The following is a 4,872-nucleotide window of genomic DNA, read 5'->3' as shown; positions in this document are numbered from 1 at the left end:
CAGAAACCCTCATCTTTCTCCTGCGGAACAGCTGGTAGTTTCGAACTGCTGACCTTACGGTTCACAGCCCGATTCGTAACCACTACGCTACCAGAGGGAGGGAAATAGACAAAAAAAAAAAAAGGGTGGCTGGCAAAAGAATAATAAAGACACAAGGGAGTATGCAAAGGCTATAGGGATAGAGGTAAATACTGTTATATAAACAACCTTGGAACAACAGGCTTCTGCAGGTAGATACACACGCTAAATGGACACTGGAGGAAGAGTGGGAGTATACCCAAGAATCTACAAAGAGTTTGAAAGAGGATATTTGTGCATGAATAGCTATGAATGTGGTGGGGCATACAGTGGGCAAAATTATGAAAACTACTTCTTGTTGGTAAGTGCCATTGAGTTAGTTCTGACTCATAGCCACCTTGTACAGGGTTTCCAAGGAGTGACTAGTGGGTTTGAACTGCCAACCTTGTGGTTAGCAGTCCAGTACTAATTCTACAGCACCACGCCAAGACTCCTTAGACATTATCAAATATCTTAAGGCAAAGAGTTGCTCAGCCTGGGGCCTCAGGAACATAGTCTCAGGGGACACTATGATCAATTGGCATAACATAGTTCACAAAGACAATGATTTACATCTTATTTTGGTGAGCAGAGTCTGGGATCTTAAAAAGCTCATGAGCAGCCCACTAAAGAGTAAAGATGAGTGATGAGAACTGTAGAATCATTTAGTCCAATGGACTAATGGAACATGTGAATATCAGTCTCCACAACCTGACACCGGAAGAACTAGATGATGCCTGCCTACTACAACCAACTGTTCTGAAAGAGATTACATTAGAAGGTCCTGGATAGAGTGGGAGAAAAATGTGGAACAAATATGAAAATCATTTTTAAAAAGACCAGATTTACTAGTTAGATAGACTGGTGGGACCTAAAGACTATGGCCTTTAGTCACCCTTCAAGTCTGGAACTGAACTCACCCTGTGGCTCAAGTTTCAACCAAACAATAGATAGGTTTATAAGGGTAGCAGTAACACTACTGTGGTACACACATGTTAGAGTAATCAACACTTTAAGCTGAAAAATGGCAGCATTTACCCAAGGACAAAGTTCAGAAAGGTTAGGAAAGAAACAGGAATGGAAACAGGAAGCACAGGCAGAAAACGAAACATGTGACGTTACATTGAGGTGATTATAATCAACAACATGATATGAAATGTGTATAGATTGTTGAATATAAAACTGATCATCTGCTCTGTAAAACCTTCACCCAATTCACAATAAAAAGTTTGTTGTTGTTTTTAATTCATGGAAAGGGTTACATATAGAATGTTTTTTTTTCCCCCATGATGGTTACCAAGCATAGGAGGGTCTGGCAAGGAAAATGACTATATTTTACTTTTATGAGTAGCAACAGAATTCCTGTGTAGGGACATCTAAGGAGCTATTTGGAGAAAGAAGAATGAAGAAAATTAAAGACACATGGAAATAACTAATCCAAAAAAACTAACGGGCCACAGAAACCTCTGTCTTTACCACCCTGGACCAGAAGAACTAAATGGTGCCGGGCTACAATTGCTGACTGCTATACAAGTGATCACAACAGAGGATTCTGGCTAGAGTAGGATAAAAGTGTGGAACCAACATCTTCAGGTTGTTGCTGTTAAGTGCCATCTAGTTATGTTGTTGTTGTTAAGTGCCGTTGAGTCAGTTCCTACTCATAGCAACCCTGTATAGGGTTTCTGAGCAGTTGGTGAGTTTAAACTGCCAACCTTGAGGTTCAAATCGACCTTGAAATCCTGCACATTAACCTGAAGCACCACACCAGGGCTCCATGGTAAACTAATGAGTCATCTAGTATTAGAGACCCTGTAAAGGAATTCTGAGGCGTGGCTGGGAGGTTTGAACCACCCACCTTGTGGTTAGCAGTCCAGTGTTTATCTTACAGTGCCACACCAGGACCCCAACGTCATGATAAATAGAAAATATTGAAGTTGTCAAGGATTTCATTTTACCTGAAGCCACAGTCAATGCCTATGAAAGCATCAGTCAATAAATCAAAGGACATATTACATTGGACAAATCTGTTACAAAATATCTTCTAAAATGTTAAAAAGCAAAGATGTCATTTTGAAGACTAAGGTACACCTGGCCCAAAATATAGCATTTTTATCACCTCTTATTCATGCAAAATCTGGACCATGAATAAGAGAGACCAAAGAATTGCTATATTTGAATTATGGTATTAGTGAAGAACATTGTATGGGCTGTTAGAAAAAACAAACACATCTGTCCTGGAAGAAGGATAGCTGGAGTGTTCTTTAGAAGCAAAGATGGCAAGACTTTGTCTCAGGTACTTTGGATATGTTAGCAGGAGGGACAAGTCTCTGGAGAATGACATCATGCTTGGTAAAGCAAAGAATCAGTGAAAAAGAGGAAGCTCTCCAATGAGATTAACTGACACAGTGGCTGCAAAAATTGGCTTAAATATAGCAAGAGTTGTAAGGATGGTACAGGATCAGCAGTGCTTTGTTCTGTTATAGATAGGGCTACTATGACTTGTAACGGACTCAGTGGCACTCAGCAACAACAATATTGTGATGTTTTAGGTATAAGATAGAGCTATCTAATCAAAGGCATCTCATTTTTCTCATTCTTCCAAATATTCAAATCTACAACCTAGGAGTCAAAAAAGGCTCATTCACCTTTGAAATCCCCATATTTGACCATCATATCCTATAGAATCTACTTATTTAAGATCTCTTGAACCACTTCCTTTTCCTCTTCTCCTATTGTCATTGCCTTTGCCCATTATCTTTTAGTTCCATTTTCCACAAACGTTTGAAGCCTCTGCATATGATATTATGCATTTGTCAAAATTCATACAACTGCTAAACACTAAGAATAAACCCTGATATAAACTATGGACCTTGGTTAGCAATGTTAGTTGCTATTGGTTAATAATAATATATCAATATTGGTTCATCAATACAAGATGTTAATAAGATAAACTGTGGGCAGGGGAGCCCTGGTGGCGCAATGGAGCATTCAATTGCTAACTGAAAGGCCCATGGTTCGAGTCCGCCAGCCACTTTGTGAGAAAAAGATGAGGCAGTCTGCTACTCTGTCCATTGGGGTTGCTCTTAGGCAGAATGGATCCTCAGCAGTGTGTTTGCCTGTTGGTGTGGACAAGGTTACAGGATATATTTGGGAATTCTCTATAATTCCTGCTAGATTTTTCAGAAAATCTAAAACTTCTCTTCGAAATAGTCTTAATTTTTTTTTTTTAAAAGATATTTTCTGGGGAAGGTAACAGCAATGGAAGCGGCTGTATCCATTTGTCAGGAATAGCAGAGGCAGCAAGCCATTCTAGTGTCCACATCAAAGGTATTGGTGGGAAAGCTATTGCTCTGTGGATCCACTGATGGGGCAGTCATGCATTCAGAGGACTAATTTTGTAGCATAATTGTGGTCATTATTCCCAGATAAATAGTTTACTGGCCTCCTAGATATTTTTAATAAATTAGTGTCACTTTTAATTTGATATTAGCCTGAATTCATTTCTGTTACCTGCAATTTAAATCCATGGATGATACTATGTCCATCCTAAATCAGTCACTGGGAAATTACATTACTGTGTTCTAGACCAGTCAGGAACCATCTCTGGAACTGGAGACAAAATTCATTCCAGCCAAACCACATAGCTAGTTTCTAGTTAAGAAGAGCAAGAAATAATAATAAAGTGGTCACCCATAAAAAAAGAATATTGATTGTCTTTAATGTTCTCAAAGCATACCTGTAACTTGCTCTTTGTTTTCTTCCATTAAAGTTACACTGAAACAGACCAAACAAACGGAAGATTATTTATATCCTTATATCCAGGCTATAAGAGAAACTAGTTTAACAAAATTTCTTTTTAATGATGTCTGACTTTTTCAAAAGATTATAGGAGATAGTTTTCCAGAATAGTTATCAGTGTAAGCCAACTTTTCTTGAAGGTAATAAAGACACTTGAAAATTATTTAGATGTGGGATATCAATTAAGTTAAGAAAGGAGATGAAGATTTTAAATTGTTTTTCTGAAATATTCTATTCATATTTTAATTACATTAAAAAAATACTTAGAGATATATGTTCTTCTTGGGGAGAAAAAGAGCTTTAGCATAGCATACTGTCACAGAAAGAGAAAAGAACTGTGTACATTTAGGCAAAGAAGACATATATTTTGTTTCTCAATTTGCCCATCTTTCAAATGGGGTTAATAGTGTCTGCTCTTCCTACTTTATAGGGGTGCTCTTAGAATCAAATTATATCAGAGTTATAAAAAATACTTTAAAGTATAAGTATCTTATGATCATCATTATATATAATTATAGAACCCTCAGTTGTCTCTTTTATACAATGGAGCTTCAAAAAGTTCATGGAAAAATAGAATTAAAAGATAAATGGAATTTTCTCACAAATTTTTGAAGGCCCCTTAAACATACCACTTCAGTCATTGCCTTAGTCTAGGTAGCATCTCACTATCTCTTGCTTCTGCTAGCATATAGCCATCTACTACAACCTGCATTCCAGTATGTTGCCATATGGTCACCAATGTAGCTTTTCTAAAACATATGGTTGACCATATAAACAAAATCACTATTTGACCACTGTTGTCTATACTAAAACAATCTAAATTATTTATCTTGGCATACAATGTCTGTCACAATCAGACTGAACCTAATACATCCTACTTTTCCAATATATTCCTACACCCCCTCTGTTCTCCATATTCTTTCTACCCTGAACTTCTCACTATTCTCTAGTTCTTCCAGGTCCTTATTATGGTCAGGTCTTTAAACATGGTTTGTTTTACCTGGAACTCTAGCACTC

This window comes from Chrysochloris asiatica, unplaced genomic scaffold (genome assembly GCF_000296735.1).
Source record: "Chrysochloris asiatica unplaced genomic scaffold, ChrAsi1.0 scaffold00222, whole genome shotgun sequence".
Taxonomy (NCBI): domain Eukaryota; kingdom Metazoa; phylum Chordata; class Mammalia; order Afrosoricida; family Chrysochloridae; genus Chrysochloris; species Chrysochloris asiatica.
Note: the sequence above shows the minus strand (reverse complement) of the source record.